This window comes from Lonchura striata, chromosome 9, assembly GCF_050655825.1.
Source record: "Lonchura striata isolate lonStrDom1 chromosome 9, ASM5065582v1, whole genome shotgun sequence".
NCBI lineage: Eukaryota > Metazoa > Chordata > Aves > Passeriformes > Estrildidae > Lonchura > Lonchura striata.
The window spans coordinates 2,548,790-2,573,067 of NC_140711.1; the positions used below are offsets into that span (position 1 = coordinate 2,548,790).

General features: G+C 43.0%; 1 protein-coding gene across 3 annotated transcripts in view; it reads left to right on the forward strand.

Moving 5' to 3' along the window:
- The first annotated feature begins 3,868 nt into the window (after positions 1-3,868).
- Positions 3,869-24,278, forward strand: part of CAB39 (calcium binding protein 39) — a 41,234-nt gene continuing 20,824 nt past the window's right edge. For 2 of the 3 annotated variants that reach the window (XM_021555764.3, XM_085587540.1), the window contains exon 1: positions 3,869-3,958. The gene's annotated coding sequence lies outside the window, so the exon portion shown is untranslated. Of the gene's footprint in view, positions 3,959-5,519; positions 5,590-24,278 lie in introns of all 3 variants that reach the window. The other variant, XM_085587539.1, reaches the window with a different exon arrangement.

A 24,278-nucleotide genomic window follows, 5' to 3' on the forward strand; every position in this document is an offset into this window, starting at 1 on the left:
ATTAAATTAAGCCACTACAGCTTGGTTCAAAGTCCATGGAAAGACTCAGGATTCTTCTTCTGCTGAACTTTAAGCAGAAGAAATTAGCATAACTGCAGTTGTCCCTACTTGTAATATTTCCTCCCTGAAGCACCTTGTCAGGAGCCAGGAACATGGGCTCTGCTCTGGAAATCACACCAGTCCATGCCCAGTTAAAACACCTCCTGGTGTTGGTTCTGTTCCCTCCTCGTGTGTTCCTCCAGACAGCAGGTAAGAGGAGCCAGAGTATTTTTTGAGATGATCTGTGTCAGAAGGCCATGGAGGCCTGGAGTCCATCCATCCCATGGCGTGGGTGACACAGCCACAGCACAGGAGTTTTCCAGGCTCCCTGCCTGCTCCCGGCACAGCTGGAGCTCTGTACAATCGGGGCTTGTGCTGGACACCTGTGACAGCTGTGTGGCACAGCTCCAGCTGTGACACCACCAGTAAAACTTGGGGCAGTGACACCCCAAAGAGCGCGGCTGGCTGCAAGGGCTGGAGGCACACTGCGTGGGACCTGCTGTGTGGGACACCTGTGTGGGCACACTGTGTGGGGCATGTGTGGGACACGCTGTGTGGGACATGTGTGGGACACGCTGTGTGGGACCTGCTGTGTGGGACATGCTGCATGGGACATGCTGTGTAGGACACAGTTTGGGACACGCTGTGTGGGACACAGTTTGGGACACACTGCGTGGGACACAGTGCATGTGACACACTGTGCAGGACATGCTTTGTGGGACACGCTGTGTGGGACACGCTGTGTGGGACACAGTTTGGGACACGCTGCGTGGGACACAGTGCATGTGACACACTGTGCAGGACATGCTTTGTGGGACACAGTTTGGGACACGCTGTGTGGGACAAAAGAGGCACTTGGGGTTTGCTGCCAGCAGGACAGTGGGGACAGGAAGGGAAGCCATGAGGGGAAAGGGCTCGTGTGTGCCATGGAAAAGAGAAGACAGACAAGGAAATGGCTACAGGGCCTTGTGGAGAGCCGGGGGCAGAGTTGCCATGTCCCTCCAGGAGGGAACGGCTGCCCTGTGTGTGAGGTAATGGCTGAAAGGAGAAAAGAGGGCAGCAAAACGGAGCTGCTTGAAGGAGGGGTAATTTCATGGGCTGACATATTGTTTTTCTCCAGTTTTGCTGTTTTTTGGTGTGGGATGGTGATGGGAGAAGTTAGAGCTGAGCTTTAGGGTTCCCTGGGCCCCCCACCAGCAGCAGAAAGCCCCAGGATCCCATTCAGCTCTATCCTTCCTAATCAAAGCACCTGCATACTTGCCTTTCTAAATACCTTTTCTTCCCCCCAGTGAAGTAACTTGGATTTTTTTAATGTTTACTCACTTCCTAACTTGCAAGAATTAATTAATTCACAATGGATCTCTCAGTAATGGCTGTGAATTAGCGAATCATTAGTGTGCAAGGAGCTCTCTCACATGCTGTATTTAATCCCTGCTTCTAAGAACTTAGGAAAATCATGCTCCCTCTGCTCAGGGATTTCACTGCCGTGTGCAGGGATGGCAATTGTACTGAACCCATTTCTGGTGTGATCTCTTTTCCAGTGGTCATTTGTAGAGCAGTAGTGTCTATTCTCCAGGAGCTGACATTGAATCCCTTTAACAGTGCTCCCCTTTAACTCCTCGTCTCTCCTCAGTACCCTGATTATTACATTTAAACCTGAATGCTTCTAGCCTAAGTATGGGTTAACCATTTGAACTCAGATATACACACCCTTTTCCTGCTGGCTTTGAAATCAAGTATTCTCAGCTCACAAGTGGGATATACGAGCTGCCAAAATTTTGCTGACCACATGTGAGTCCAGGTCCCATCATTTTGTACAGGCACCATGACCCTTCCTGCTCCAGATCCAGTACTGCTACATCTCTTACATCTTCCTACAACACCAAGTAAATATTTGAGGTAGATATAAATTATATAAGAGGTATATAAATATTAGGAATAAATGTAATGAATATAATAAATATTAATAAATAAATATAATAAATATTAGGAGGTATAAATAAATGCTATGCATGCACACACACTTGTTTATATGCCCATGTCCTGTCCCCTGGCATGCTGACCATGGCAGGATTGGCTGGGGCAGCCTCCCGTGGCTCCAGCATGGTGCCAGGCTGGACCTGGAGCCCATGGTGCCTGTCCAGGGAAGTATCCTGTGGAACCAGTGCTGCTGCAGCCGCCCAGTGCCACCACCCAGTGCCTGCCCCTCTGTGCTCCCCTGCTGTTGAATGCTGGTGTGGCTGCAAGTGTGCTCAGATGCATTTTTCCATGTCCACACAGCTGATGAAGACCCTCCAAGAGGTCAAGAGGCAGCTCTGCCCACCGACATCTGAGGTTCACCAGCCAGGGAACTGTGACGTGTGGAGCTCAGAGCAGCAACACGCTCTGAACACTGAGAAACCCAACCCAAACCCTCCCCAGCACTGAGACAGGGAAGTGCAGCAGAGGGATGTGAGACACGGAATCAAGAAGAAGCTGAAGATAGAAGTTTTCGGCTCACTAGAAGCATATGGACATTTTGGGAAAGCAGGTGCCACATGGCTGCATGCCAGTGATGCATCAGGTCTCCTGGGGCAAGGTTTCACCTCGTGGCTTGTAAGAAATTCATTACTTGTTCCATTAAAAATATATTTTCTGCTTTAAATGTATTGTTTTGCACTAATGGACAATATCAACTTGATCTATGCCGGGAGAGGTGTGGGCTTGTCTCCATCCAGGCTGATTTGCATTTGTCACAGTTCCAGTAATAGGTGAGTATTACATACAGGACAGAAAACCAGTCTGGAGTGCTTCCATGCCATGTTGGGGACTGCAGAAAACCTCCAGGCTGTAAATCACTAGCACCTGATGCATCAGGACAATCAGACCATGTCCAAGGCACCATGCTGAGTTCCAACCCCACACTGAAGCCCTGAGGGTCGTGGCATGGAAAAGAATTTTTGTGACACTACAGAAGGTGTGAAGGGTCTGCAAAAGGGCAGGGCAGAGTGGGGTAAAAATGATGAAAAGAATGGTAAGTACAAATAACAAATGAATAAATACCGATAAATAAAATTTAAATAGTAATTACAAAGGCAGTTAACTACAAATAAAGAATAAAGGAATAAATTTCACCTCGAGTTCTGTGTGCAGGTTTTGGACCCTCACTTTAAAAAGGACATTGAGGCACTGGAGCATGTCCAGTGAAGGGCACCAAGGTTTAGAGGTTTAGAGAGGTTTAGAACACTTGTCTTACGAGGAGTGGCTGAGGGAGCTGGGGTTGTTCAGTCGCCAGGAGCTCAGGGGGGACCTCCTTGCTCTGTACAACTCCCTGGCAGGAGGCTGTAGTGAGATGAGGCCAGTCTCTTCTGCCACGTCTGCAGTGAGAGGACCAGAGGAAATGGCTTTAAGCTGGGGTGGGAGAATCAGATAAAATATTAGAAATACATTTTTCCCTGTTCAGGAGGTCAGGCATCAGAACAGGTTGCCAGGGAGCTGGTGGAGTCCCCATCCTGGAGGTGCTCAACAGGCGTCTCCGCCTGGGGCTGGGCGCTGTGGTTGAGTGGCTGAGGGGCGCAGTGGCAGCGGGCGGATGGCTGGGGCGGATGATGTGGGAGGTCTCTTCCAGCCCCGGTGATCCTGCGACGCCCACGGGACGAAAAGCGCCGTGAACAACGACGCGAGGGAGCGGCCAGACCCGAGGCGGGCGCGGCCAGACCCGAGGCGGGCCCGGCGGCCCGCGGTCCGCCGCGGCGGCAGGGGGCGCTGCGGCGCCGCGGCGCGGCCGGAAGCGCGGGCGGCAGGGCCGGGCCGGTGCGACGCCGTGAGCGCGGGGCGGGGGGGACGGGCCGGGCGAGCCGGGGCCGCGCCGCCTCTGCCGCAGCCGCAGCGCCGGAGCCGAGAGCCGCCAGCGGGCGGGCGGGGCCCGCCGGACGCACAGGTACTGGGGCGGCCGGGGCCGCGGGGGCGAGAGCCGCGGGCATTGTCCGGCGCGGGCCGGGCCGTGCCCCGCGGGCCGCGGGTAGCGCGGCCCGGCCGGTGCCCGCTGCGCTCCGGGCCCGTTTGTCCGCTCGGCGCCGGGAGAGCGCGGCCGCGTCCCGCCGGCCCGGGCGAGGGCAGGGCCGGCGATAGCGGCCGCCGCTCCGGGGGCGCCGTGCGGCACGGCCGGGCAGCCTGAGGGGAAGGGCACGGCCGGGGCTGCGCTTCCCGTGCGGCAGCGCCCCGGTCCCCGAGCTGCTCGGGCGCCGAGCCGGGGAACCATCAGCGCGAAGCCGCGCCCGGCTCGGCCCGAGCGAGCCGCAGCGCCGGGCCGCTCCCGCGGAGGGGCCGCGCCGGGCCGGGCCGGGGGCGCTGCCGCGACCGCCGCTCTTTGTTCGGCCCGGCCGCACGGAGCGGCCGGAGGTGCGGCCGGCGCTGCCCTGCGCGGCCTCTCGGCTCCGGCCCGAGGCCTCTTCCTACAATTGTTGTTCTGAGGCAGCCCCGACGGGCCTCCGCAGCGGCGGCCGTGCGGGAGCGCTGCTCGGAGCCTGGTCGCTCGGCAGGCTGCTCCACAGCCAGCCAGCGCTGCCTGATCTCGCTGCTCCGTAAGAAAAGTTTTATCGTTGTTTTTTCCCCTGCAGATCGGCGGAATGCCGCCGGTACTGGAACTAGGATGTATCCGGTTTTGCTATTTAAAAAAAAAAATTATATTTTAATTTCTGGTGAGGGATCATGTAGGTGCCCAGGATTTATTTAAAACCTATATGCTGTCTTGTGGGAATGGTGTGATTTAATTTGCATGATGAGTCAAAGATTAAATTACATGACCTAGGCTCTTCAGTTTCAGTGAGGCAAATAACAATGCGTGGAAGAACAGTTTCAGTGTAGATCAGAAATTAAATTTGATTAACATCAAAATGTGGTAAAGTTTTGTCTGCACGTGGGTTTTTTTTTTAAACTTACATGTCAGAAACTCTTAATTCAAGATCCTTAGCAGTGTGGTTTATCAGGAAGTGTGTCTTCCTTTTTAACACCTAGAGCTCATGTAGTCAGAGGAAATGTAACATCCTGAGCTTGCACCTTGGTATCGAAGCTTTTAAATAATAGCTTTTTACTATTTAAAACGCTGTGTAGCTTTAATTGATATCTATTACCTAATACTTCTTGGTGTGGCACATGCCTTTAACTGCAGAAGAAGAAAAGGGCCACAAAGTATTTGTGAAGTAGAATAAGCTCTTATGGGCTCAGGAGTAAGTTGATTTTTTGTTGTTTTTAGTTGTCCTGTAGAAGATGGCACCTCTCGTGATCTGTAAGTGGCGTGATGGTGCCTTGATTGGTTTCTGCCTGCCGTGGACTGGCTGTTGGAAGAATATTGTATTTCACAGTTAGCTTCATGGTTTTTGTGTGGTGTGAGAAACGACTGGGTCAGCCAGCTAGGATGCACTTGACTTAAATTTATTTGTATTTGATGGGGATCTCATTACTAGTGTAACATACCTGTTGTTGGGGCTTTCCTTGGTCAGACAGAAGCACCTTGGGACAGGAGGAAGTCACGCCTGGTGGTGTTGGGACCAAGCAGGATAGTCTTAGAATGTGAGTTTGTACATATGGACTAGCATGCTGCTGAGTTTTTCTGAATGCTGATAGCATTGATTTTTTTTCTCTTAAGTTTAATGACATGCTCTTCTTTATGTTGACACAAAGTTCTGAAATTTTGATGTGTTCTGTGTGTGTTGAGTGCACAGTTGTGTAAAACAGAATTTATATTTGTAAAAATATGTATGTTTACAAATAAAAGCAGCGGTTGAGTAATACTTTGTGACAGTATGTCTTTGAGAGATAATTATACACTTTGGGTATTATCAAGCCCAGACAAATGTATATTCCCAGTGGGGTGTGATAATATTAAAACTGCACCTCTTGGAATTCCTTGATTGGCTTATTCAGGAGGGAATGGTGTCTCTTTTTCTGCATTCTGTCGTGTAGCTCTTATTAATTAATGGCTGGTGGTTGAATGAGACTTGACTGTTGCCCTGTATGTGTTGCACTTCCTAAGGTTTTTTATGGCATTTTGGTGAATATGAGAACTACTAGCCAGTGTCTTCTCTTCTGAATAATTTCTTTGTTCAGTTTTGCAGATTTGTTTACATGAATTGTTTGCAGCCTATTTTTTTGTGTAAAATACTTCTGAAAGCTGATAATCTCTGTATGTGCTTTAGAGGCTTTAGACACTTGCTAAAATAATGCTTTTTTGTGGAGTTTCAGAAATAGCTGGTGCTGCTTGGAAGCAGGGGGCAGGAAGAAGCCTGGTGGCCTTTTGAATTCCCTTCTGGCCCTGCTTTTCTGTATTTGTGACACTGTGTAATATGGTTTAATTACAAGAGCAGCTATTAAAGTATGATTATCTTAGTCTAATTGGAGGCATCTTGCAGTTACCTATCAAAAATAAGATTTGACTCATCTGCTCCTTCAAAATTAATAGTTCCATAACAGCCTGCAGCTATTTATGTAAATAATGTGCAAAGCAAAAATGTGAGTTGAATATTTTTCAAATATTATCCTTTCTGCATTGTAAAGCTGAAATTTTGTAGGTGTTATTCTCTCTCTGCCCATGTTTTCTCTCGATACCGTGCTTCAGGCACCACGAGGTGCAGAGGTGTGAGCCAAAGGGAAGTTGAATGTCTGCAGTGAGAAGGTGAAACTTTATGCTGAAATCCTCCCCACCCCCCAAGTGCAAACACAAAGGTTAAATTAGAAGATGAGGCTGTCTTGAATTATTTTAAAGGACTTGAGCTGGGCTGTTAAATGCACGATCGGGAGTACCTAAGGCTTACGCTGGTGTCATGTGAGTTTGGGCTTTCTTTAGCCTGAGCAGAGTTAATGTGCTTTCCTTATTGCACCTTGTGATAAAATAACACATTAATTTGCCCCTATTTAAATACTCCTTATAAAGGCTTGAATTCAGGATTGATCCAAACTCGAAGCAGCCAAAATTCTGTGTGTTTACAGGAATAACTGTGGTCATTCCTCAACAGCCTCCGTGGCCTCTTTTTTTCAGACAGTGTTAATTTAGGAAGTAAATGGTTTAGGTTTAAATAAACAACTGCCATTTGCTTTCTAACTCCCTTGGTCTGAGCATTCTAGCTATGCTTGATATAATCAAAAGACACTACAAAAAGTTCCTGACTGTTGACTTCAAATTTGCTAAAAGGAAGCAAATATTAACAATATGCACAAAGGCATAAAATTCTGGGGGATATTACTGAATGTTGTAGCTAATCTTTCTGTTTATTGAAATTCTACTACTTGTAGTTAAATTCCAAGTTCCTTTCTAAAGATCCGTTTCCTCTGCAATCCTTCCCTCCCCTTCAAACACTCAGAATTCTTCACCAAAAAGTTAAATATAGCAAGACAGTTCAAAAACTGGCAAGTTATAATTAGTAGAGAACTGTAGTATTAGTGTAAGATGTTTTCTAAGTTCACAAACAGCTTTGGATGAAGATATTTGTGAGTTACTACATAGATGTTTAAAACAGTGGCTATTTTAAAACATTCAGCCAAGTGTAGGAAATGGCTGCATGAGTGAAAAATTACTCTGTGCTGCTTTTGATACTTGCCCTGTTGTGTATTTTTTTAGTCAGTCTTTATTGATAACAAATTGTTTTTTCTTACTAAGAGAATGTAACAAATTGTTTTAACTGCAAACCCTGTAAGATTTGAAGCATGAAACTTAAAAATAGCTAAGATAGAACTTGGCTATAAATTAAAGAGAATTAATTTGTCAGCTTTTCAGGGAGTTGAATGTATGTGACTGTGAGAACAGTACTTATGTTCAGTCACTCATGTGTGAAATGCCTTATCTCCTTTGAAGTTTATCTGTGTTAAAACAGAATGAAAAAATGGAGAAGCGCTTCCAGAAATGTGGAATGCGTGATCTTTTTCTGGCTGCTAAAGCTGCCCAGGCAAACAGCTTGACATCTCAAGAAACACCTTTCTGAATAGTTTTCATTGTTTTATTTACTGACTTTTGAGTGCAGCGTGGCAGTGCATAGATTTGGGAGGAAAGGCAGCTGCACAGAGTTGTAGAAGGTCCCCCTGACACCCCAGCTGGCTTTTGCAGCCAGTGTTGCTTCGACTGTGCAACTTTCTCTGTCATTTTCTGTTTACCTTCTGGCCAGGTGCGCCTGAGAAGCTCCTCATGGATAGATACATTTTTCAAATTACTCATTCAGAGGCACAGCAGCTTCTCAGCTCATCTGCTGAGGAGCTTACTTTGAGAAAAAGCCTCTAGACACCGAGTTAGGAGTAACAGCCTGTATGGAGTGGTAGATGTGTGTGCTGATCACACCCATTCAGAGCATCCTGCTGCAGTGCAGCTCTGAGCTCTTCCCCTGGCTAAACAGTTTCAGGAGGTTTTGCTACACTTGTAGAAATGAGGCAAAAGTTATTGGTCATTATATTTTACTTTTGACTGTTACATGTGAAGATACTGCTCTGGCGGATGATACTCCTTTTAACAGATGTCAGAAGTTATAATTTTTTTTGTTTGATGTATTGCAATATTTTCTAAAATCAACCACTAAATTAATGACCACATAACATTATGGCTTGATTGAATATCATGATACAAACAAAGAATAAGCACAAGTAAAGTCTGTTCACAGAGATGCAAAATTTTGGCAAAGAAAATGTGGGGGGTTTTATTGTAAAAGAGACCTTAGTGATGCAGACATGCACTGAGTGTAACGCAGGGATGCCTGAGAAGTCTCTCCCACACGGTTTATGAATGCCTGGCTCTTCTAACCTGTCACACCTGCTATTCAAGTCCTAAGTTTCTTCTGACTGGAGTTTGGTAGTGATGGAGAAACTTCTCAGGAGAATTTAAAGAGATAACCTTGGAGGAGGTCACTTGAGACACAATTCTTGATAAAGACTTTGTATATGCTTGATACTATATTAGACAAGTGTTAAAAAAGCAAAGTTAATCTCAAAAATTAGCACATATCCCAAACCTTGCTTTGCTTATATTGATTTGGTACAAAAACCTTATGTGATTGTTTCCGGGTTTTTTCAACTTGGTGCACATAACATCCTTTGTACTTGTTTAGTTGCAGTGTATTTGGTTTTTGTCTTTACTGCAAAAGAAGACAGGAGGATCCAGGTCCTTGGGGGTTTTTCTTTGGTTGACAGATATTCACGACTGTACATTTCAGAGTGTTCTTCAGTAGCATGGTGCTTCTCTGCTTTTTCCAGGGAGTGATGCTTAAGCACAGAGAATTTCCTCCTCTCTTTGAGTGTGTGATGTTTCTTGTGCATGTTGTCTGGTGGAGCACTTGAGAAACACACACTTCCTAAACTTTTTTCCAGTGACACCAATTGTGATGTGAAATACAGTTGCCTGAACATAGATATCTGTTTGTATTTTAGGTACTCCAAGGCACCTGCCTGGAGGTTTGTGATTTTCTGAAAGGGTGGTTGGGGACCAGCTGTGCTGTTGGAGAGCAATCACAGCGGTGTTGGTCCATCAGGCACCTGAACTGATGCTGTGATATTGGTTGTTAGCCTTGGAATCTCATTTTGGCATTCCTGAAGAAGATGAGCACTGGGGCAGTGACCATGTTATAGGCACCTGGGTTATGTGTTGCCTAAGGAGAGAGGAAGATTTGGGATCAAATTCTGCTGCCCAAGTCTTGTCCAAGAGACCTGGTTTTGCTGCCCTGTGCCTTGTTGCCTGCTTTCCAGCTTTAAAAAAGGAAAAGTTCCTATGGAAATTTTCATTTTGTAGTCTAGTATAGTTTATCAGTGGAATGAGTGAAGGCTTCTCTTAAAGTACAACTGAGGAAAACTAAAATAATCAAGAGAATTGGAAAACCTTAAATCAAGTGTTGGCTATTGGATTTGAGGGTTCAGATATGAACCTGAGAAGCTCAGCTTGTCTTAAAATATGATTGAAAGCAAACACAAGCTCCAGTCAGCAGGGCAAATAGTCTTTTTCCATGCATTACAGAGGTAATGATTGACAGCAAAGACAGCTTCTTGAAAACAGTGTATGTTGGCTAAACAAGCGCTGTTCTGGAGGTGATTATTTAGATTTGTAATCTCTAAGAAAAGCAGTAGATTGACTCATCAGAATTGACTAACATGGTTCCGTTTTACGTCTGTAATTGACATTGAGCAATATCCTAACTCTACTGACTCTGTAATAGGGTGGAGCTGGAGTAAACAGTTTCTCTCTGAGGAGCTGCATCCATTCACAGAGCATTTTGGGCAGAGTCCTGGCACAGCTGTGCTGTCTGACTGGTGTTACCCTTAACTTGGCTTATGGTGACGGGTTTAACATCATTAGATCCAAAAGAGCCTCTTCATTACAGGGTTATGAAATATTTTCCCCAAAAGTCACAAAAACTTCAGGACATTTGTGCATGCTGACAAACTTATGAAAGTATTTAAGTTGTAAATTCTCTGAGAGAATTGCATGCTAATTTTCTTCATTCTTTTAACCTGGAAAAAACAGACTTCAAGTCCCCAGCTTCTGAATTTGTGATTGTAGTTATTACATTCTGCCTGTATATAGTTTTCTTTTTCCCCTCTCAAAAAGAGAAGTAAACTGTGTAGTGAGTTTTCCTTCTTGCTTGAGAACTTACATGTGTGTGTTGATATGTAAAAAAAAAAAAAATATTAACAGCCATTTGGGGCTGGATTTATAGTTAACATCCAACAAAGATTGTTTAGATTTTTGCTTTGAGGCTGGACATGCAAGGCTCTTTGCCTCCCTTAGGAATTGTACTGGGCAGGGTCTCAGAGTTGTTGGAGTCTGAGTAGCTTTGCTCTCTCTTTAGCACTGGCAGTCACTCCTCGTGTTGATGCAGGTTGAAGATTTAACACTATCAAATTTAGGAAGAAATGTCAAATCTATGTTTCAGAAGTAGCTGTTCTTGAGCTCTTTAGTGAACAAGGAGAATGATTGTTGGCCAGATATACAGAAGCTTTTATCTCGAAATAGGCGGTTTTTAGCTTTCAGAATTATTAGCAAGCATTCAGAAATGGTGGTAACCACAGCAGAAGTTTCTACACATTGTCTTGTATTCATTATGGTACTCTGACTTCCAGTGTTGTGGATTGATGCCTCTGAGATTTATACCAAAACTCAGAAAATCCAGACATTGAGCAAGTCCCTAAATTAGATAACCAAGCTAAACTAATTTCAAAATGACTGTGAAGGGAAATTTAATATCTGTATTTTAGGAACTAAAAGGGATAGTTTGAAAATCAGTGTCTCTCACATTGTTTATTTAAATCTTGTTTGACTTAGTAGCAAAGAATTATTTTAATAGATTTTAGTACATCTGAATTCTGTGAAATCCCTTTACTTATCTTTCTAATGGATTGTTGGTCAGATTCCAAAATTGTCACTGCATGCATTTTATTTTTGTAATTTCTGGGGAATGTAAAGGTTGCATTACAGTTTATGGGCTGCATCACAAGTAGTGAGGACAGCAGGGCCAGGGAAGGAGTTTTGATTCCCTGACATCCTTTGATTTAAGACCTTGTTCGATTGAAGCCTCTTGGTGACATAGAAAGTGATGATATTGTACTGTTGTACTCCTATTTAAGTATTTTTTATAATCCCTAATTAAATCAAATTATGTCAAGCTGGTGCACCAATTAATAATTTCAAGGGTTGTGGGGTTTTTGTTTTGTTTTTCCACATAGCCCTAAGGATACTGACATAGCTGAAGTAAGTAAAGATGCACAGTGTTAGCTGTAGCTTGATGTCAACCCTTTAGAAGAACTGCTGTCCTGCAGAATGCTTTTTTTCCAGTTAATTCAGGTACGATGTGTGATCATTCCTTGGATAAACTTGTAGAGATGAAAACTTCTTTTGTAGTGTTCAAGTTTGTCTTGGTAGCATTGCACAGTAATTGCATTAGAGGAAAAGTAGGAGTTCTTCTTTTAGTATTGTGAAACAATTTGATAGTTCCCTTTTCCAGTCCAGCTCTTCTTAGCAGATTAATTTAGGGAACTGTCCCGCAGAGGTGCTTCCCCCCCATATTAGTTGACCCAATATTAGTCACATCTTGTTCCAAAGCTTGTTTTTCACATGCTGTCTGAGGCCAGGTAGCTCTCAGCTGGTTTTTCATCGGTGGCCCTGTCTGTGTGTGTAAGGGCAGGTGCTGACTCCTTTATGGACAGGTCAGCAGTGCTGGTTTGTCACATTTGTGAGCTCAGGGCTCTTCTGCCTTGGACAGTCCTATCTACAGCAGCTATTGCGAGTTGCTTTGAAGTCCAATCAGTTGGGAAGACTTTCTTTTGGAAGGGTGTCTTTCTGCTGTGTGATTCCCTCCAGCCTCCTTCTGATTTAAATGCAAACATGCTTTTTTAGAAACTTTTGGTCAACAGCAAGCAGGAATTGTAAGGTACTATCTTGTGAATTTTGGCTGGAATAAATTTAGATGTTAAACTTTTTATGAAAACTTTTAACCTGTCTGTTCCAAGGTTGTCCTTTTCTTGTATTTGTTACTCTCATGGAAGCAGAGGTTTGCTTAGCGTGATGTGGTCTACCTGGAAAGAGAACTCAAGTGTCCCCAAAAAGAGGAAGACAAATGAAAAGTACTATGTATCAGCACAGACTTTTGACACATTGTTTATCTTCTGTTTTATTTAATATACAATGACTTTGAGTAATTGAAACTCTCAGGTGGTGTCAGGAGGGAAAAGGATTTTGCCCTGGGTTTTTCAGGAATGGCTGGCTTTTCAGAGTGCATGTGCACAAGTATGCTGCTGTAACATAGATCTTTGGACTGGTGTCTTGTGAGTCATCGGGAGGACTCTTAATAAGGTTGCCATGGCAAGAGCTTGAGCACGTTTTGGGAGCAATCTAGATAATTCCCCCTTTTGATCCCTGTGCTGCAGAGCATTCATAATGTGAAGTGGAGTTAATGGGTTAGCTGAAACTCTTCTCCCTCTGCCTCAAAATCTATAAAGTACAATGGCATGGTGTTAAATGTTGTGACTCTCACCTCATCTCTCCTGAAGGTTTGTGACTTGGATACCTCTCTTAACCCTGGGATGCATCACCTCTGCCATTAAATACATCTTTCTATTCTCCATGTTGCCCCAAAGGAGCACACCTATCTTGGCAGATGAGATGTGGTGCAGTTTACGGTTCAGGAACTTAATTCCATTAGTGACTTTGAAGACTTAGACCAAACATTTTAAACTGGCAGAAAAAAGAGAGGTGATTTAGGGAAACTGTGCAAGTACACTTTCCTACAGCCACTTAAGGTATATTGTGATGTTGAAATTATTTACGTGAAATTTCTGTATTGCAATGGCTGGTTCTTTTCTCGGGAGAACAAAGGGAATTATCCTTTAAGGTCTAGTTTTTTTTGCTTGCTTGTGTATTATCTTGGCACAAAAACTGGTCACTTATTCAGTAGTGGTTTGTTGTTTAGTTTTAAAGGGAGATAATTTTATCATAGAATCATTGAATGGTTTGGATTGGTAAAGAACCTTGAGGACTGTCCAGCTCCAACCCTCCTGCCATGGGCAGGGACAGCTCTCACCAGACCAGGTTGCTCTGAGCCCCATCCATCCTGGCCTTGGACACTTCAGGGATGGGGCATCCACAGCTTCTCTGGGCAGCCCAGGATGTGGGTGGCTTTCTGGGCTACAGAGCACATTGCCATGTCATGTTGAGCTTCTCACCAGTCACCACCCTCGAGTCCTTCTGGGCAAGGATGCTCTCAGTCTATTCTCTGCCCAGGCTGTGGTTGTGCTCAGGATTGCCCTGTCGCTCAGGCAGGCTCTTGCAGTTGCTGTGCTCCTTGAGCTTCAGAAGGTCTGCATGAGCCCACATCTCACCCTGTGCACACCCTGTGGATGGCATCCCTTCCCTGCAGTGTGCTGGCTGCACCACACAGCCTGATGTGATCAGCAGCCCTTGCTGAGAATGTGCTCAATCCCACACTTCTGAGCAGTGCCAGTCCACTTGTGAGCCCTGGGGAACACCACTCCTTGTGGTGTTCCTTGTGGAACACCACACATTATCAAAGTGTGTCTCTTTCCTGAACCCTGGATATCAGGCTGGATTTTAGCCAGCTGCCACTCATGAGTTCATTTCTCACTTTGATGTCTTGGTAGCAATGAGATAATGTGCATCTGAATATCACAGATGTGTTGTGGCCTGTAATGCATTGATTTTTTTTTTTCTTTTGTCTTTCAAGTGATGCCCGTGAAGTCTTGCTCTTGAGTAATTAGGGGAAAATTTCTCATGATGATCCTCTGATTTTGCTGTTCTTTGTGATGTGTTCTCCTTTGCCACACTGTCCTTGGTACTGCATACCCAAGAAGAAGCAGGGAGTTCTGTCTGAGGATGAGGTGTGTGAGAGTTCTGTAGTAAAAGGCACCTTCACACAGGTAACTTGGGAAAATTGGATACTTGATTGATGGTGTACTGATCCTGGCTGGCAGTGTGAAGGAAGGAGCACTCTTTATAAAAGTACTTAACCAGTAAAGCCCTGGCACAGTTGCAGTTACCATGGTCAGAGGTTGTGGTTTTTACTAATCTAAGCTGTATCTGCACTGGTAGGATTTGCTAGCAGAGCTGTGTCAGTAAACCCTTTGTACTGTCATCAAAACTGTCTTTTAAATGCCAGGGACCATGGCAAAAAAACGAGTGAGACAGAAAGCAGATTTGTCAGATGGATAATGACGTGTGGGTCAGCACAGATATTGCCTGTGCTTCAGCTCCTACTACTAGGTCAGAGATAATTCAAGGGAAAAAACCCTGAACAAGTCTTTTCCTTTACTGAATAAGGATGTAATGAACTAGAGGGAAAAGATTGCAAGTGATGGTGGTGTCATGATTCTCAGCCATTTATTGATTGCCCTCTCCTGCTTTCTCTGTGAGTCAGTACGTAACTCCCATAGGTTATATGCCAGGAACTCCCTTCTGTAGAGGAGATATGGATCATGCACCAAATTCTCTTGGTTCAGTGTGGTGAGAATCAGCTCGGATTCAGGAGAATTGATCTCCCAGTGATTTACATTTTAATCTTTGTGTCACACTAGTGAGACCTCGAGTTGAAGTGACAGTGGCAGAATGGAGGAGTCAGCTGAGGTCTCAGCCACCCCTATGGACTGTGACCAGCCCTTTGCAGTGCAGCTTGCTGTGCTTGTTGGGTTTTAGTTTCAGCCCTGCTTCTGCCCAGCTGATGCACAAAAGTGAGCCCAAGTAGTTAGGCCGTGCTTGACTGCCTGTCATCCCAGCTGGTTTGTAAAGCTTACGGAGCTGAGGTGAACACCACAGTAGTCTGACATAAAGACTCTTACTGTGAGCTCCCAAATGGATTATTTTGGAAGGGGAGCCTTCTCATGCAGAGCGTGGCGTAGCAGAGGTGGATGGAGTTCATTCCATGCTGCCTATGGCAGGAGCCAGTAGTAATCACTATGGGAAGAGGGGTACTCCTTGGTGTGTCTTCCCAGTTCCTAAATCAATGTTTTTAGGATGTTCCTGAGCTATGTCAAGGTCACTGTTTTACTCGTTTTACTGCTCATAATGTTAGTGCTTTAATACTGTTGTTCTTTAAGTGATCTTGTTTTGTAGGTTATGTTTGTTAAAAATGTGTTGAGCTTAAGGTAAATTAGATGAAGAGTTATGTTGTGTTAAACTTTAATAAACCTAAGTGGAGCATTAGAGGTTACTACCAGGCCTCAGAATATGGCCTCCAAAGAAAGTAAAGAAAGCATGGGAAAATATTGTTGAATTTCTTTAAAGTTAGTTTTAAAAGTGATACACTTCTTATTGAAATTGTATTTGGGTAAATACTTTATTAATTATGATTTTTTTCCCTTTCCTAGCTTTTTTATTTCCTGAGAGGTGGTCTTAGGTGGAGTTGGTCTCTTTTCTCCAAACAGCGACTGACAGAACGAGAGGACACAGCCTTAAGCTGTGTCAGGGGAAATACAGGTTGGATATTAGGAATAAGTTTTTCACAGAAAGAGTGATAAAGTACTGGGATGGCCTGCCCAGGGAGGTGGTGGAGTCACCATCCCTGGGTGTGTTTAAAACCAGCCTGGATGTGGCACTGGTTGCCAGGGTTTAGTTGAGGTGTTGGGGCTGGGTTGGACTTGATGATTGAGGGTCTCTTCCATCCTGGTGATTCTGTGAATTTGTGCTGCTAGAGAATGGCTTTACTGAGTGTAGGTTTTTGTTGGAGAGAATATCCTCTAAAGAAAATTGTTCCTTAGAGGATTGTGGCTGGAGCAGCCCCAGACCAGTTCTTGCAGTTTAATTGTTCTCAACTTGTGTTCAAAACAAAATGCACTGAAAGGGCACGTGTGCTTCCCTTGTGCTGGTACTTGGGAGTCTCACCCTCCTTCCTTATGTGGCCAACTCATGTTAAAGTGATGTTTTCCCCCTGCCCGTTGCACCAGGTTTCTGGTTTGGGCTCAGTGCTGATGTTGTGTGTTGTGCTGTTTTCCTGTCCTTCACCTGGTGGGTTGCTCACACTCAGCTGATTTGAGTTATTAGAACATGTCAGCTCTAGGCCATATTTCACAATTTGAAATAAATCAGAAATGAAACTTCAGTGTCATTCTGCCTCCACTTTTGCCACTACTTCACTCCCAAAATTGACCCTTAGATGCATATTAGAAAAGCTGGTACAAAGCGAACCTCTGGAAAGGAATGGGAATAATACATGCAAAGGACTAGAAATAGTTACAAAGGAGATTCTTGCTTTGCATTTTTGCTTCCAAGGGTGAGTAGAATGGCACGTACAGAATTGCAGCATTTTTTGTCATGGAACAAATATTCTGGGATTTGTGATGATGCAGTACAAGCAACTGAGCCAGCAGAGGATTGACTGGATACCAGTCAGGTGTTCAGAGAAAATGGTTTCAGCTTCTGCCTGGGCAGACGTGGGCATATTGTCTGACAACTTTCCTTGAAGCTTCAGGTAAGTTCTTTGGTTGGTTGTGCACAGTGTGCTACAGACGGTAGTTGCTTTTTGTGATGGTAGGATTATTATTGTTTTTATTAATTTTTAAATATACTTTCCAAGGAATGGGTGAGGCATTTACATGCCTGTCTGTATACCATATTGCAATACAGCAGTAAGGTTTGTGGGGAAATGGATGGGTGGGGTAACTCTGAACAGCACACCAGGGAAAGACGCTGAGTCATAAGATTTCCTTCAGCATGGAGACAGGCTGGGATCTCACATTCTAAGCTTTAGTATTAACAAGCTTTTCTGCTTATGTTGGATCTCTGAAACCCCTTAAAAGCAGCGGTACTATTTAAAATCAGTTTCTACTTAATGTTTCTGTAGCTGTGTATTAAACTGCAATTTCTATAACAATGTCCAAGTCACAGAGTATAATGTGGTTTTAGGGGGCTGCAATAAGCTGGTGGAGCCCAATGGCAGTGGCTGCCCTTTTCTTTTTCCAGCGTGGTGCAGGTGTCTGCTGGAGAAGGAGGCTCTTGAAGACGGAGAAGGATCAGAAAATTAATTGGTGCTAAAGAAACAAGCAGGGCTATGAACTGCCAGGGTTTTAATTGCTTGGAAATATTCAGAAAGTAAGAAGCTATGTCCCATTATTAATTTCATGTTTATCTAGAAATTTATTTTCCAATGTTACCCTTTTTTTTCTGAATCCATTGAATTAATTTTTTTTGTTCACTTCTGTGTTCTCTCTGTTACAGGAGGGAGTTTTTTTCTTCATGATTTTCATTTTTCCCTGAATTAAGTTGCCATTTTTAAAGAGGGGATTTTTTTTCCATTTTAATCTTTAAGTGGGTCACACTACAAGTACTTCTGTGATGCAGAGTTGTGAAACTGCTTTTGAATGATATTAAAGCTTTTGTGTGCTGCAGACTTGATGGAATAGGTTAATAGTGAATTTTAAGAAAGATGCTAGTGTTCCTTGCTGGGTGGGACATGCCAAGTATGAAATGAACATTCATATCCTTCAAGAAAACTTGTATGTATGAATTATATTCCTCACAAAATTATCACAACAGATCCAAATAGGTCATTGGTGTAGTTCTTTAATCCACATTTTAAAGTTATGTTGAAAGAAATAGTGAAAAGGTGTGTGGAAGTATTTAGAGGATAGCAAAAATGCCTTAGACCTGGCCTATACTGTTAAATTTTGCCAGTAATTACCATTTACAAGCAGAGCCATGCTCTGCCATGGAAAGCCGTGGCTACACTGAACAATTCAAGTTGGAGCCTTGAAATACATTGTGGTGTGGCTCCTGTTCTTTATCAGTCTCATTTCCTGTGTAATAGGAAAATTTTGCAGGTGAGCTTGTGTTAATGAAGTGATCTACTTAGACACATATTTTGTATGAGAGGCTGTTGTGTTTTAATCTGTTTAACATATTCAAAAGAAAAGTAAAGAACTGCTTTGGTACAATACTGAAGCTCTGGAAAACCTAATCTAGTGGGAGAATATATATATATCCAGAATGAGGATACTGAAAGATGTAGTAGAACACAGCACATGAAAAATGTGCAAGAATCTTTTAATGAGGAATGTGAGTACTCAGATCTAACTCGCTGAAGGAAATGATGGATGCTGCCCTCAGTCACTGCACTTGTGCAGTCAGAAGTGGTAAGGCCTTTCAGGAATTTGTGCTGCAGGCAGGAATTTGCAGTGATGAGCTGGCAGCAATATTCCAGATGCTTCCCAGTGGCACCTGGCTGCTGTCCTCCTGTGCTGCTGCAACATGTCTGGGACAAAGCACACTCACAGAAAGTACAGGCAGGAACTTCAGCTGCCGAAATACTCTGATAGCTGGTGACATTTCATAATCTTGTACAAGAGGCTTGAATAGCTAATAAGGTGTCGCTTCTGGCTTTGAAGTACTCAATTTTTTTTTTTTCCTAAGGAGCATGGTAGCTTGTATAAAAAATGGTTCTCGGATCAAAGGCATGGCTGTCAGTCTTCCTTTGGGATGCTGGGCATCTCTGAGAGTGAGACAGTGCTTTTAAAAATGCATAATTTCTCGATCTGTTCCTGGTTTTATCATTACAACCAGACTTCACAGTGGTGAATTCTAGCTGTGCTAACAGCCCCTTGTAGCCATTACACCTCAAGAAAACTGATTTATGTTATTATTTTCTATACGGGCTTAATGATCCCTTTTAATCAAGACGCATGGAGCAGTGGGTTCTGAGGGAAATCAGGTCTGTCAAGACAAACATGAGCTTGCTGCATTATATTTTTTTAATAACAACATGCCCCTTTTTAGCAAGATGCAGCATGTTGTGTCAGTAATAGGCTGATAAATTGTCAACTAAAAATCCACATGCAGTGCAGCCCCAGCTGTTTATTGTGAAACTAGGTATTTTGCCTTTAGAGACTCATTAATTTATTTAAGTGTATTTGCTTAAGCCATTCTCCTATGTGTTTTTGGCACTGTGGAAGATAATTGACACATGATATGATTTCAGGATAGAAGGTGGCAGCAGCTTCCCTCTACCTGGAGGAGGAGGAGGAGAAGCTGCTGTGCCCTTCCCTCCTGACTGCCTCAGCCGTCTCCTCCTCCATGCCTTGGGCTGGGTGTGGCTCACAGCACTGGGTGCCTTGTACTGGTTTGTCTTAAGAACCTTTCAGAATTTTTATTTATTGTCTCTCATTTTTGTTGACTTTGTCTTCTGCCACTTTGGTCGGTTCAGTCAGCACGCTGGGCACTGGGACAACTATCAGGCTTCTCAAAATAACTGATGGAAAGTGACCTTGCCCCTCAGCCCTGCTGTTGGTTTGGCTCCAGCCTCACTACGAAGTGCTCTTGAAGTGTTCTTCTGGAGAGATCGGCAGCTGAGGGAGCTGATTGACAACTACTTCCTGCTCAAAGGGATGGTTTTTCTACATTCCCTACACCACTCATTGTTTATTTTCCTTTTACATGTTAGTTTTCTGGTGGCTTGGTGAGTGGCTCAGCTCACGGCTGGCTCGGCTGGCCTTGGCATAAAACGGGGAAGGGCTGTGGTGCTGGGAGCAGAGGGGCAATGGGACCTCCCCTCAGCAGGGTTTTTCCTCTTCTTTTCCTCATTAGGAGCTTGCAAAGAGAGTCACCTTAAATTCTTGGTGTGTATAAACAAGGCAGAAGGATGCAGCTGAAGACTTAGTGTGGTGCAATTAAATGGTGAGGGCCATAATAGAGTAAGGATTGAGTTTACTGCACCTGTTTGTTTCACAAAATTGGAAATGTAGGGTTTTTGTACATTAGTTAAGTAGCATTTTGCATGGGGATAGGTGGTGGTTTGCTCTCTGGAGCTGGAGTATGTGTGGATACTTAATGCTTTATTTATGGATTATACTTCTGTGCAGAGAAAAAAAAGCTTAAACTTTATGTTGTGGTAAATTCATGGTATGTCTAAAGTAAAAATGGTTGTGTTTGCCTTTGTGTCCTTGCTTTTGGTGCTGGTATGGCTTTCCATTCAATTTCATCCCTTTCCCTTCTTCCCTTTGGAAGTCTGTGCTGGTGAGACCTTGGTGCCACCAATTCATTTGTGGAGTAACTCTACACATGTCAGTGCAGTCAGGAGTGTAATTGTACCATTTCTTCTACCTATATTGTTCTGAAAATAGTAGTGCAGGCATCTCACAGTTACAAAAACTTACTTCCTAAAACAAAAATCCACTTCAGTAAGTAATCAGGGTTTAAATGGTGACACACACTTGTGTTATAGAGGTAGCATATTTTCTGATCCTTCAAATAAAAAAAACTCAGCTACATGACAGACCATGTTCCAGGCTACTGTATCTATACTTTAGAGAATTTAGATTAATTAAAGGAAAGGAATCTGTTTATCATGCTTCTGTATTTGTTCCTGTGCCTTTTTTTTCTGCAGGAGGGCTGTCCTCACAGAAAAATGCTGAGGTTTTTTTACTCAGCAGACACTTTAAAATCTTATATATGGAATGGATTTAAATTGGATATTATTGATTGTGTGGTCAATCCAGTGAACAAAAAAAAAAAATATATTACAAAGCCTTATAGATAAAGGAAACTGCATGGATGCCTAGTGCATGGACAGAGCTTGAAGTTACATCCTACCTGTAATAGTGGGGCTACTAGCTCTGGTTATTAAAATAGCCCAAATGTCCCAGAGTGCCCGAGTGTGTCAGTGGAACTTCAATCTCTGGGTGTTTGGCCGTGTGCCATGTTGTTGTTTGATGGTCCATTGGTGTTGATAACATCATTTCAGATTTCTATTTGTGGCTGTGACCCTGATGCTTTGAGGACCTTAAATTTTGTTGCCTTTGGCCTACTTGAGTACTGCTGAAATCAAATGCATGCCTGAGAAGGCCTGAAGTTTGTGTAATATTGTGCATGGTCTCTTTTAAGAAGTGAATGAACGTGAGATTTCTGGGAAGGGAAGATAAAGCAAAGCAGCCCAGCAGAGCACAGAGCTGGCCATGTACTTGGAGCAGTTTAACTATCCTATGATCCTTTGTTTAGCCACAATCAGTGTTTTATCCTGAATTTGCAAGGCAGCCAGGTGCTAATATTGTGAATCAGTTATCATTTGACATGATGTAAGGCTTATTTTTATTTACAGAAAATGTCATTTGATGTTGTTCCCTTTTTTCTTGTGTTGCAGATGTGGGTGGTGGCAGCTCTTTCCTATCCCACACAGATGTTGTCATTGTCTATTGTGCCCAGAGTGCTGCTGGGGGTAGTTCTGCTAGGCTGAAAAAGGAACAGCCTGTCTATGTTCTCCTGCATGAAGTACAGCTTTGAGACAAAGCACTGCTCCTGCTTTTTTTTTTTTTTTTTTTTTTTTTTTTTTTTTTTTTGACAGGATATGGCACAGGTTTTTCAGTAACAGCATTTTGCTTCGGGGTTTATGGGATCTTCAGTCTTGAGGCCCCAGATGATGTTCCCAGCAGTGCCATTGCATTCCTTCCAGTAATAAAACTGAAATGCTATAGACAGTGTATTTACTCCATTTTATATCATAAAAGCAATACCTTGAAGCAAAATGTCATCTTCAGTAATCAAGGATGTAGATTTTTTGGTGCTGACAGTTGTTCCTGATTTTTCTAAATTGCTTCTGAGAGGTTCATACAGGAACTTACCTGGATTGGAGGAAAATGTTTAATATGAGTGTATGCTAGTGAGCTGTTATTAATTTATTATTTTCTATTAGATATGCCAGTATATAGAGTGAAGCTTGTGTATGACTTGAGTATGCATGTAAGTGTATCTGATTTACATAGAACCTGGAAGATTTCAGGAATAAATCAAAGCTATAGACTGTTGTTAATTTAAAGAAAATAATGGGCACTCTCTAGAGGCAAATAAAGTTTTACAAACCTATACCTTTGGCACACATAAGGACAATTGTTTATCAATATCCTATATTTCCATAGGTTTTGTATTATCCATATAGTGTTTTAGACTTTGGGAGTAGCATAGTTCTGATCCAGAAATTGAGTGTGCAGAGCTGTTTTCTTTGGTTTGTTTTATTTTATTTGTATATTGCTGTCATAGTAGATTTTGTGGTTCCATGAGTTCTTGTTCTATTGGCTGTTTTGATTCCTGGTGGATTTGCTTCTGTTTTAATGCATAATCCAAGGAGTTGAGACTGGCAATTTCTCGAGCCAGGCCTTCTCTGTTACATGCTATAGCCATCTTCCAGAATGAATAGGCAGAGTAGTTGTTAAATACTGCTACTCTCAGTGATGATATGCAAACATGAAAGAATCCAGATTTATTTTCAGGGCTCATCTTAATTTGGCAGAAGTAGTAATCAAAGGGAGAGATAAAGAGAACATTTAAAATGTTGCTGTGATGTTTGAGCTGTGTCATCTGTGTTGTGGGGAAATTGTGTTTATTTTCACACTTTCTAGGAAAAGTGTGAAAATATTGTTTTCCTTAAATATTGTTTTAAATACCATTGTATTTTGATTAAATAACAGTCAGTAGCAGTGCTTTTCTTAGCTTTAGGTTTCTGTTGCACTACATGTGATGAAGTTTGAGGCATAAAATTCTCTTGTCAAAAGAATGACCTGTGGGCACTTTTTGATCTCTTTTTATCTCCTGCTTTTGTAATTTCAGTGTTACAGTCCTTTCTTTATGCAGATTGTGAATGAGGGATTATTATAATGACTACTACAAAATAAATGCAACAGAAAGTCCTTGTGATCTGTTAAAGAATGGAAATGGCTGGTGGAAGGTCTCGTTTCAACCTTCCTGCTGATACTTCTATCTGGAAGCAATCTAATTAAAAACTACCTACCTTATGCTTTAAATCAGTTGCAGGCATGGAACTGTGAACGTATGATCTCTGTAACTGCTTACCTGAAATCTCTATTTATGGAAATTTATTTGGCTAAAGATCTGAGTTCTTCTGTTCTTACCTTTTAAATTGTTGCTCTTGGGCAACAAACTTATTTGGCCAGCCAAACTTATTTGTTTGAAAAATAAAAATTACTCAAAAATACCATTACATTGGGATTTTTCATCCCTGGTCAAAACTGTTGAGTAAGATCAGGAGTAAGGTTTTGGAGTTCCTGGTGGACAAGCTGGTATTTTAATCAAGGGTCAAAGTGCATTGTGTCAGATAAGAAACTTTAATCTGTACTGGTTAGAGTTGACTTGTTATTCATGACACAGACACTGCAGGGACATAGAAATTTGCTTTCAGGGTAAAGCCCCTTCTTTGGAATGACAGTGTAGGTTCTGCTCTGCCAGCTTCAGCTGTCTTTTGTGGCTAGCAGAAGTAGTGCTGTCAGCATTTTTAATGGAGGATTTCCTGTTCTCTTCTGTTTAGATTAGAGTTGTAGAAGTATACTTCAGGTAATTCACTTGTAAGATGGTTTTATTATTGTTTACATGTGTGTGTATGTGTTTAGTAACAAGGCTTCAGTATGTTCATTTATTCCAGCAGTACTTTTCTATTTTGTACTCAGAAGAGAGTATATATATATGTATGTGTAAAAGTAAATTTGTGTAAAGATACAGAAGAATGAATGTATTTAGATTCAAGTACCAGATATTTTTGGGGAAGAAACTTTCTCTTGTAAGACATATTTTATCAGAGAGATACACATCAGGTGGTGGTTTTAATGTTTTCAAGTGCTGTATGTATCCCTCCTAGGTGTCAAATTTTATTTTCCATAAAATGTGTGAGGATGAGACTGTGTTTTTGTATTGTTACAGATCTGAGCATGTCAGGACATGCCAGGTGTGTTGACAGGAACAGGCTGCTGTCTGTAGCCTTGCCTGCTTCGTGTTTGTGGGTCCTGCACTAAGGTGC